Below are 12,180 nucleotides of genomic sequence, written 5' to 3' on the forward strand. Positions count from 1 at the left end.
AGAGCTCTGGGGGTGTGGCAGGCAGTGTCAGCCACTGGGGCTTCTGTTACCATGAGATAGATTTGGTCTTTGGGGATTCTCTTTGGTAGCAGTGATCGCAGTGATGTGCTTACGTGTGCATTGTATGTGTGTCCCCACCTCCATATGTTGCTCTGTCCTCATTTTTCAGGTAAATTTCACACAAGAATGCTCCCAAAGGCTATGGTAGAAAGTTGGGAGTCAGTTGGTCCCACTCCTTCAGTTGAAATAGAAATCACTGTGACTAAGCCGGGCATGGTGGCTCACGCCTGTAATCCCAGCACTTTGGGAGGCTGAGGCGGGTGAATCACTTGAGGTCAGGAGTTCGAGACCAGCCTGGCCAACATGGTGAAACCCCATCTCTACTAAAAATACAAAAATTAGGCATGGTGGCAGGCACCTATATTCCCAGCTACTCAGGAGGCTGACGCAGGAGAATCATTTGAACCCGGGAGGTGGGGGTTGCAGTGAGCCAAGATTACGCCACTGCACTCCAGCCTAGGCAACAGAGTGAGACTCGTGTCTCAAAAGAAAAAAAAAAAAAAGAAAGAACTGTGACTAGGGTTCAGGGAAACCAGGCTGTCAGGCATCTCTGATGACCTCTGCCAGCAGGAGACATTCTTGGCTGAAGAGTCCGCTCTGCCAGCCATCTCTGGCGAGGGCCTTATTTCTGCATTGCCCTCCTCCTTATTCCTACCCAAGAACCACCTGACACCTCTGGTTTGCTCTCTTGAAGATCCCCCCACCTGCTGCAACCCCTCTCTGGCCAGTTTTATCCAACTGTGGCCTTTGTCCTTTAGTGAGAAATGACCACATTTCCCCCACCAAAGAAAGGGGGCCAAAGTTCTCCCCTTTTCTGAGTCCACTATTTTTAGTGAAGTTTTACACTGGTTGGTGCCTTGAATTGGTAGACCTGTCTTTCCTTAGCAAACTGACCCCTCTCATAGCTAAGCAGGTTCCTGTCAGCTAATAGGACAAGTGTCTACACTACACTCCCTTCTTTAATCTCTCGTTCACTTTCTCTCTCTCTCATGCTCTTCTTGACCCACTACCTCAATCCTGCAACCTGGGGGTCCCTTACGCCCTTTTTAGTTTGTTCTATAGGAGGCAACAGTGATGGAGTACTGAAAAACAAGGGAAGAGGCGAGATTGCCACGCAGTGGGGGAAGAGAGTGTCAGCTATAGAGATAGGATCACTTACCGTGGCTTGGCCCCCTGGCATAAAAGTTTTCTTACTAAGCCAGACTGGTTGATTTGTGGAGGGTTCCCTCATTTATCACCCTATTTTCATGCATCCTAGTGGTTGCTGGCTGGATGTGAAGGTTGGTGAACTAATACGTTAGAAGCTCTTAGCATAGCACTTGGCACATAGGAAGTGCTCGATGAAGGATAGCTCCTCTCAATCACTGGAACTTCCTTTCCAATTGTAAATGGTCCTCATCGCTGGCCCAGCCTCTTAGGTCTTTCTTCTCCTGCCCTCTGCCACCCTTGCCCGACCCTACCCTCAGCCTCTAGCCTAGACTTCCCATTCTCCCGAGGAGACAGCGAGGCCCTCCTCACTCTGCCTGTGGCCTGCCTGTCCACCCTTTTCTCACACAAGCACCCTAGGCCTCAGCCACCCTTCTGCTTAAGGTCCCTGAACACGTTCTTTTCCCGGCCTATGTGCCTGGAATGCATCCTCCGCTTCAAGCTCAGCTGACTCAGCTTGTGTCACTTTCTTCAGGAAGCCTTTGCTGGCAGAACCTCCACCCAGACTGGATTCCTCGCCCCTCCTTCCATTCATATCAAGTATCAGTTCTGTGCAGGCACAATTCTAGGAACTGGTAAACAAAACAGGCAAAAGAGCAAATCCCTGCTTTGTACTTACATTTTGGAGGACAAGGACATATCATAAAACAAAGTACTAAAATAGGTAGAATGCTCGAGAAATGTTAAGGAAAAAAAGTCATAAAGCAGGGAAACAAGATAGGAAGTTTGGGGACCAGCAGAGGGAGTGGCATTTTAAATTGAGTAGACAGGAAGGCCTCCCCAGGAAGGTGAGATTTGACTAAAGTGAGGAGCTCTCACTGCTGGGTGTTCACTGTAGGCTGTTTAAGCCGCCATCACTGCATGGACCATGGACAATAGGAAGCTTTTTCCTGGCCGAGCGTGGTGGCTCACGCTTGTAATCCCAGCACTTTGGGAGGCTAAGGCGGGCAGATCACGAGGTCAGGAGATCGAGACCATCCTAGCTAACACGGTGAAACCCCATCTCTACTAAAAATACAAAAAATTAGCTGGGTGTGGTGGTGGGCGCCTGTAGTCCCAGCTACTCAGGAGGCTGAGGCGGGAGAATGGCGTGAACCCGGGAGGCGGAGCTTGCAGTGAGCCGAGATCGCCCCACTGCACTCCAGCCTGGGCAACAGAGCGAGACTCTGTCTCAAAAAAAAAAAAAAGGAAGCTTTTCCTTTGGATACCAGGCTCAGTGAAGTGGGGAGACAACAGGCATCTGAGGTCACTGCAGTGCTGCTTCTGATTATGAACGTTTCACCATGTTGTGAAGGTGCAGCTGAATCAAGCCAGGATTAACTGGTCAGCACCTGGATGGGTGTGTCTAGAGGCCAAGCTCTGCACCTGTCAGCTCCCCATCCCCCTCACCTCCAACCATAGCTCAGTGGTCTAGGGAAGCTCAGTTACCCAAGGACAGCCTTGATAGGCCTAACCCATCACCTTGGTCCAGGACCCATAGCAGTGATCACTGAGCCCTGCAGTGTTTCTGCTGGGAGAGTTCTGCATGTCAAGAGACTGAGTAATTGGTTGCAGAAACAGGAAAAGACAGAGTAATTAAGTCTTAACAGCAGCCTAGGAGCATAGAACATTGAGCTCCTGTTGCAAGTGAGCTCTTGTTGCAAGTTTCTAGAACTCACAGGTGGAGAATGAAATTTCAGTTTCCAAACCACGTTCGTGCTCCTTCAGGCATGACTGTGAGCAGTATTCTGACTTGCCATGAGGCCTGGGGATTCAGTTTTTTCTGAATTTTTATAAGGCGTGGCTATGTGACCAAGATTCCTCTTCGTTTTTTAAAAAAATTTTTTAGTTTATTTTTTGAGACAGTCTTGCTCTGTCACCTAGGCTGGAGTGCAGTGGTGTGATCTTGGCTCACTGCAACCTTTGCCTCCTGGGTTCAAGTGATTCTTCTGCCTCAGCCTCCCGAGTAGCTGGGATTACAGGTGTGCACCACCACACCCAGCTAATTTTTGTAATTTTAGTAGAGATGGGGTTTCTACTAAACCCCCGTCATGTTGGCCAGGCTGGTCTCAAACTCCTGACTTTAAGTGATTCTCCTGCCTCGGCCTCCCAAAGTGTTGGGATGACAGGCGTGAGTCACCATGCCCAGGCTGTTTTTAATTATTTATTTATTTTAAGACAGGGTTTTACTCTGTCGCCCAGTCTGGAGTGCAGTGGTGCAATCTGGACTCACTACAGCTTCAACTTCTTGGGCTCAAGCAATCCTCCTGCCTCAGCCTCATGAGTAACTGGTACTACAGGTGTGTGCCATCAGGCTGGGCTAGTTTTTGTATTTTTTTGTAGAGATGGGGTTTTACATTGTTTCCCTGGCTGGTCTCGAAATCCTGATCTCAAGTGATCCTCCCAAATTGGCCTCCCAAAGTGGTGGTGTTACAAGCATGAGCCACCACACATGGCCTCTTTTTTTTTGAGAGCACTTACATTCACTACTTCCATTACTAAAGGGAGCAAAATGAATCTTTTCTCATTATAGTCAAAAAGCATACCAACATAATGCCTGACGGGTGGAAGGTGCTCAGTCAACATTTAGGAATGAGGAATGAGACCAGCAGATGCCTTGATAGTGTGTGCCAGAAATGACTCATGCAGGCCCCTCTGCCTCTGTGGGTACGACTGATAATAGGTGGGCCTGGTGAAGTCACTAAGAATCTGATGTGGCTGGGCAAGGTGGCTCGTACTTGGACTCCCAGCTACCCAGGAGGCTGAGGTGGAAGGATCACTTGAGTCCAGGAGTTTGAGACCAACCTGGGCAATACAGTGAGACCCTGTCTCAAACAAACAAACAAAAACACACGAAAACCTGATGCTGTCACTTAATTGCTATGGGGCCTGGAGCACATTATTTTGCCTCCCTGACCCTCAGCTTCTGGCTGTCTAATTTGACCATCAACATAGCACTTACCCCAAATAGCAATGATGAAGATGATGCATGTTAAATGCGTAACATAGTAACTGCCTTGCACGGAGTGCTTGATAAATGTCTGCTGTTTTTATTTGATGAGCACATATAGGTTGTTGATAATTAAAATGAAGAACAAATATAAAATGTCATTATGACAGGCTCATCTGGTAAGGCACCGTGAATACTTTCTTCTTTCTTGTTTGCTAATTTGCAGACATCCCAGCGGGGTTGGTGTTAGTCACTGCTACCATTGATTGAAATTCTGTTAAGTCCCACGCACTGTATTAAGCCTGTATGTATAATTACCTCACTTAATCTTCACAACAACCCAGTGAGGTAGATTTAATTATTTTCCATTTTACAAATAAGGAAACCAAGGCTCAAAGAAATGGAAGAGACCTATCTCACACCTAATGAGTGGCTCAGCTAGTTTTCCATTTCCTGCTGTATTAAATAGTGAAAAATGTTTCAGGCTGACTGATTTCATAAATAGCATAAGCATACCAAGCTTGTCAGATGCTTGTTTGTACTAGAAAACTGGAAATTAGGATATTTTACTATTTGTTCCATCTGCTTCAAATTATTGCCTATTATTTAGAGTTGCTGAAATAGTCCTCATCTAAATCAGTGGTTTTGCAGATTGAACTTATGAACCTGACATGTACAGGGACAATAGCCATGTTTTAGCCAACACCAAAATATCAAGTGTCCTTCCCACTACTGTTGTGTCTGAAGCAAGAGTCATCCCAGACCCACAGAACTTGAGGAAACTTGAGAAGGGTATCACCAATGTGGCCCAGTAACCAGGATTAGCATCAAGAAGAGCCACGATCCTACCAGGAAACTGTTGCCTGGCACCAGAGTCCCTGTGACACAGTGGGTGGGAGATTCCACGGCAGAATTGAGCCAGGAGAATGAAGAACTGGACAGAATGAAGGTTCATTTGTCCATCCAAAAGATATTTATTAGGCACTGTGCTGGGAATAGAGATACCATGATGAACAAGAAAGTTGTTGCCCTCAAGAGGATCGCATAAACGTGTATAGATGATAAGTTATATGAATTCACACTCCAGATACTTATGGAACAATCACTATGTGCTGGGCCTTGCTCTCAGATGGGCATTTGGGTCTGAACAAAGCAAATGAAGGAGCTTATAGTATAGGACAATGCTGTCCAGTTAAAAAAATAATGTGAGCCACATATATAAAATTTCATAGTAACCTCATTAAATAAAAAGAAGCAGGTGAAATAAATTTTGGTAATATTTATATATTTCATTTAGCCCATTACATCAAAGAATGTTGTTATTTCAACACGTAATTAATATTAAAAATTATCATTATTATTATTTTGAGACAGAGTCTCGCTCTGTCACCCAGGCTGGAGTGCAGTGGTGTGATCTTGGCTCACTGCAACCTCTGCCTCCTGGGTTCAAGTGATCCTCCCACCTCAGTTTCCCAAGTAGCTGGTATTACAGGCATGTGCCACCTTACCCTAATTTCTGTATTTTTAGTAGAGATGGGGTTTTGCCATGTTTGCCAGGCGGGTCTCGAACTCCTGGCCTCAAATGATCCACCCGCCTTGGCCTCCCAAAGTGCTGAGATTACAGGCATGAGCTACCTTGCCCAGCCAATATTAAAAATTATTAATAAGATTTTTCCCCAAATGAAATCTTTGAAATCTGGTATATATTTTATACATACAGCACATCTCAGTTTAGACTAGCCACATTTAGAGTGCTCAGTAGCCACATATGGCGAGTAGCTATCTTACTGGACATCATAGATTTAGACAATAAGGAGTTCAAGGATGCCTCCTTTACAGGAAGGCTGCTGCATCTTGTGGGGGCTTAATGAAGCTGCTCCAGCTTGGATCCCCCATTCTCTGGTATCCCCTCTCCTCCATCTTGGCAGAGCAGGGCGAGGTATATATCAGGCATGCCTGATGGAATCCTGCCTCATGTTCCAGAGCCTTCTGGAGGCAAGACACCGAGTCCTGGGTGTGCTTCTCTAACACAGATCCTACTGGAGTTAACTTTAGTGTACCCAGCGTTTGTTATTCAGTCAGTCACTACCTGTTTACTAAGTGCTGGCCTCTGTGCTAAGCACTGTGAATGCACACCAGTGAAAACAGACATTTGTTAGCTCATAATTTCATCAAGATAAACAAGATGCATAAATTGTTAAAAACTGTGAGAAATTCTACAGAGGAAGAGGGAAAGGTGCTGCAAGAGTAAATAGGGCACCTGACCTCTTGGGAGTCAGGGAAGTAGACTTAACTGAGCAAAGGAGGAGAGTGGTCCACATCCAAAAGCTGCGTGGAGGATGCAGGGAGGAGCTCAACGGTGGTTGGTGTGGCTGGCATGCAGCCCGGCGTGGTGTGAGCACTGGCTTTGGAGTCACAGATCTGGTCCAACTTAACTGGGTGACTTTGATGACAAGTTTTAAACTCTGTGCGCCTCAGTGACCTCCTATAGAGGGATGTGGTGAAGATTAAACAGATTGATGTTTGTTTTTTTAAGACGGAGTCTTGCTCTGTTACCCAGGCTGGATTGCAGTGGTGCAATCTCCATTCACTGCAACCTCCACTTCCCGGGTTCAAGCGATTCTCCTGCCTCAGCCTCCCGAGTAGCTGAGATTACAGGCGTGTACCACCACACCTGGCTAATTTTTGTATTTTTAGTAGAGACGGGGTTTCGCCATGTTTCACCAGAGTGGTCTCAAACTCCCGAACTCGTGATCCGCTAGCCTTGGCCTCCCAAAGTGCTGAGATTACAGGCATGAGCCACCACGCCCTGCCATGAGCAGCTATTTTTTTTTAACATAAAACTTTTATTTTGGAATAACTTCAGATTCACAGAAAAATTTAAAACCTGGTACATAGAGTTCCCATATGCCCTTCACCCAGCTTCCCCTAATATTAGCATCTTATGTAACCATGACACATTTGTCAAAACTAAGGAATTAACACTGGTACATTACCATTAACTGAACCACAGACTCTATCTGGATTTCGCCAGTTTTCCCATTGATGTCCATTTTGTCTGCCATACAGAATAGCACATTACATTTAGTTATGTATCCTTAATCTCCTCCATCTGGAATGGTTTCTCAGTCTTCCTTTGTTTTTCATGACCTTGACAGTTTTAAAGTGTTGGTAAGATATTTTGTAGAATGTCTCTCAATTTGGATTTTTCTTTTTCTTTTTCTTTTTTTTGAGATGGAGTCTTGCTCTGTTGCCCAGACTGGTGTGCAGTGGCACAATCTCAGTTCACTGCAGCCTCCATTTCTCAGGTTCAAACAATACTCATGCTTTAGCCTGCCGAGTAGCTGAGACTACAGGTGCGTGCCACCATGCCTGGCTAATTTTTGTATTTTGTTTTGTTTTTTTGAGATGGAGTCTCCCTCTGTCATGCAGACTGGAGTGCAGTGGCGGGATCTCAGCTCACTGCAGCCTCTGCCTCCTGAGTTCCAGTGATTCTCCTGTCTCAGCCTCCTGGGTAGCTGGGATTACAGACGTGCGCCACCATACCTGGCTAATTTTTGTATTTTTAGTAAAGATGGGGCTTCACATGTTGGCCAGGTTGTTCTCGAACTCCTGACCTCAGGTGATCCACCCGCCTCGGCCTCCCAAGTGCTAAGACTGCAGGTGTGAGCCACCTCACCCGGCCTAATTTTTGTATTTTTAATAGAGACGGGGTTTCACCATGTTGGCCAGGGTGGTCTCATACTCCTGGCCTCAGGGGATCTTCCCACCTTGGCCTTCCAAAGTGCTGGGATTACAGGCATGAGCCACTACACCCGCCCCTCAATTTAGGTGTTCCTAACATTTTCTCATGATTAGACTGGAGGCTACGGGTTTCTGGGAAGAATACGCCAGAGGTGAAATGCCCTTCTCATCACATCATATGGGGGGTACATTATATCAATGTGACTCATGATCAGTGACATTAACCTTGATCACTTGGTTAAGGTGGTGACTGCCAGACTTCTTTGCTGTGAAATTCTTATTTTTCCCTTTTCGTACCGTAATATTTGGAACATAGGTTTGATTTTAATAGATATTTTAAAAATATATATTTAGAAATCTTTACCCACACTGAGAGAATGTATATATTTTTCTCAAGCACCTTTGGGGTATGTATTAATATTGTTTGCATATTTACAATATTTACAAATATCATCTACAGCATAGAATGTGGTAACTTTGATGCTGCAAAGCAAGTCTCAAATATTAATACCAGCACATCAGTATCAGGAATAAATGGGCTGGGCGTGGTGGCTCACGCCTTTAATGCCAGCACTTTGGGAGGCTGAGTCGGGTGGATCACCTGAGGTCAGGAGTTTGAGACCAGCCTGGCCAACATGGTAAAACCCTGTCTCTACTAAAATTATAAAAATCTGCCAGGCGTGGTGGCGCGTGCCTGTAGTCCCAGCTCCTCAGGAGGCTGAGGCGGGAGAATCACTTGAACCCGGGAGGTGCAGGTTGCAGTAAGCTGAGATCTTGCCACTGCACTCTAGCCTGGGCAACAGAGCAAGACTCTATCTCAAAAAAAAAAAAAAAAAAAAAGGAAAGATGACGACTGCAATATGTCACTACAATGTAAAGTCTAAATAAAAACAAAACAAATGTTAAAAATACTCAGACCTGAAGGATAATGAAAATACTCTATTATCAAAACTTGTATGATGTATAGCTAAAACAGTACACAGGAGAAATTTATAGCCTCAAATGCTTTCATTGGGAAAGAATTTCCCACCAGTAAGGGAGTGTGTGACTCATTACACAGGTTAGACGGAAGTTCAGAGAGTTCTCCCCGGTGTCTTTGGCATTTCTCCAGGATTTTTGCAGCACTCCGAGGGAATCAGAGCCCCAGTAACTACTGAGATTGAATGAGCCACTAGTGCAGTACAATGCAGACACAGAACAGATTATATTTTATTCCACAAAGAAAAGGAATGAGATCTTTTCCCACCTTACCTTTGTGAAATATGTTCCATTTCCATTGGAGGTGCTGAAGGAAATCAGGTTTTAAGTCATGTTTTATTGAGATCTGCTAGAGAGACTGTGTTTTTTTTTCTATTTTTTTTCTTTTTTTGGTTGGCTGATTTTGAGACAGAGTCTCCTCTGTCGCCGAGGCTGGAGTGCAGTGGTGCAATCACAACTCACTGCAGCCTCAACCTCCACTCAGCAATCCTCCCGCTTCAGCCTCCCAAGTAGCTGGGATCACAGGCACATGCCACCATGCCCAGCGAAGGGTTTCACCATGTTGCCTAGGCTGATCTTGAATTCCTGGGCTCAAGTGTTAGACCTACTTCGGCCTCCCAAAGTGTTGGGATTACAGGCGTGAGCAACTGCACCCAGCCTGTTTTGTTTGGGGCAAGGGTTTTAACATTTATATATATAAATATATATATATTTTATATATAAAATATATATTATATATTATATATTTTATATATAATATATATTATATAATACATATTATATATAATACATATTATATATAATATATACATTATATATAATATATATTATATATAATATATATAAATATATATATAAAATATATAAAATATATTATATATAATATATATATAAAAAAATACCAGCACATCAGTATCAGGAATAAATGGGCTGGGCAGTATATATATATACTGTTATTTATATATATACTGTTTTATATATATACTGTTTTATATATATATAGTTTTATATATATACAGTTTTTTATATATATACTGTTATATATAATATATATACTGTTATATATATATAGTTATATATATTTTTTATATATATACTGTTATATATATTTTTTATATTTATACTGTTATATATATTTTATATATATACTGTTATATACATATTTTATATATAGTTATATATATTTTATATATATACTTTTATATATATTATATATACTGTTATATATAGTTTATATATATACTGTTATATATATAGTTTATATATATACTGTTATATATATAGTTTATATATATTCTGTTATATATAGTTTATATATATACTGTTATATAGTTTATATATATACTGTTATATATAGTTTATATATATACTGTTATATAGTTTATATATATACTGTTATATATATAGTTTATATATATACTGTTATGTATATAGTTTATATATACAGTTATATATAGTTTATATATATACTGTTATATATATAGTTTATATATATATGCTGTTATATATATAGTTTATATATATACTGTTATATATATAGTTTATATATACTGTTATACATATAGTTTATATATATATACTGTTATATATATAGTTTATATATATATACTGTTATATATGTAGTTTATATATATACTGTTATATATATAATTTATATATATAGTTATATATATAGTTTATCTATATATACTGTTATATATATAGTTTATATACTGTTGTATATATAGTTTATATATATAAACTGTTATATATAGTTTATATATATAAACTGTTATATATAGTTTATATATACTGTTATATATATAGTTTATATATGTATACTGTTATATATATAGTTTATATACTGTTATATATATTTATGTATATATACTGTTATATATATGTTTATGTATATATACTGTTATATATATTTTATGTATATATACTGTTATATATATTTTATGTATATATACTGTTATATATTTTTTATGTATATATACTGTTATATCTGTATATTTTATGTATATATACTGTTATATCTGTATATTTTATATATATACTCTTATATATATTTTATATATATACTGTTATATATAGTTATATAAATACTGTTATATATATGCTGTTATGTATATACTGTTTTATATATATATACTGTTACATATACATATATATACTGTTACATCTACATATATACTGTTTTTTATATATATATACACATATATATCTATATATACACACATATATATATATATATACACACACACACATATATATATATATATATATGCCGGCTGTGTGTGGTGGTGCACACCTGTAATCCCAGCACTTTGGGAGGCCAAGGCAGGCTGATGGCTTGAGCTCAGGAGTTCAAGACCAGCTAAGCAGCATACTGAGATCCCATCTCTAGAAAAAATACAAAAAGGCCAGGCACAGTGGCTCACACCTGTAATCCCAGAACTTTGGGAGGCTGAGGTGGGCAGATCACGAGGTCAGCAGTTCGAGACCAGCCTGGCCAGCATGGTGAAACCCCATCTCTACTAAAAATACAAAACATTAGCTGGACATGGTGGCACACACCTGTACTTCCAGCTACCCAGGAAGCTGAGGCAGGAGAATAGCTTGAACCCAGGAGGCGAAGGTTTCAGTGAGCCAAAATCAGGCCACTGCATCCAGCCTGGGCAACAGAGCAAGACTCTGTCTCAAAAAAAAAAAAAAAAAAGAAAGCCGGGCATTGTGGTGCCTGTACCTGTATTTGCAGCTACTTGGGAGGCTGAGGTGGGAGGATTGCTTGAGCCCGGGAGGTTCAGATTGCAGTGAGCCAAGATTGCACCGCTGCACTCCAGTCTGGGTGACAGAGTGAAACCCTGTCTCAAAAAAGAAAAAATACTGTCCCTGCCAAATCCAAGACAGACAGCTTTTCTTTTTCTTTTCTTTTCTTTTTTTTTTTCTTTGAGACAGAGTCTCGCTCTGTCGCCCAGGCTGGAGTGCAGTGGTGTGATCTCAGCTCACTGCAACCTCTACCTCCCTGGTTCAAGTGATTCTCATGCCTCAGCCTCCCGAGTAGCTGGGATTACAGCCAGTTGCCACCATGCCCAACTAATTTTTGTATTTTTAGTAGAGACGGGGTTTCACCATGTTGGGCAGGCTGGTCTCAAACTCCTGGCCTCAAGCGATCTGCCTGCCTCGGCCTCCCAAAGTGCTGGGATTACAGGCGTGAGCCACCGTGCCCGGGTCAGACAGCTTTTCTATAGTGAAACAAATCACACAGGAATATAATTATG

The sequence above is a fragment of the Pan troglodytes genome, chromosome 21 (genome assembly GCF_028858775.2).
Source record: "Pan troglodytes isolate AG18354 chromosome 21, NHGRI_mPanTro3-v2.0_pri, whole genome shotgun sequence".
Lineage (NCBI taxonomy): Eukaryota > Metazoa > Chordata > Mammalia > Primates > Hominidae > Pan > Pan troglodytes.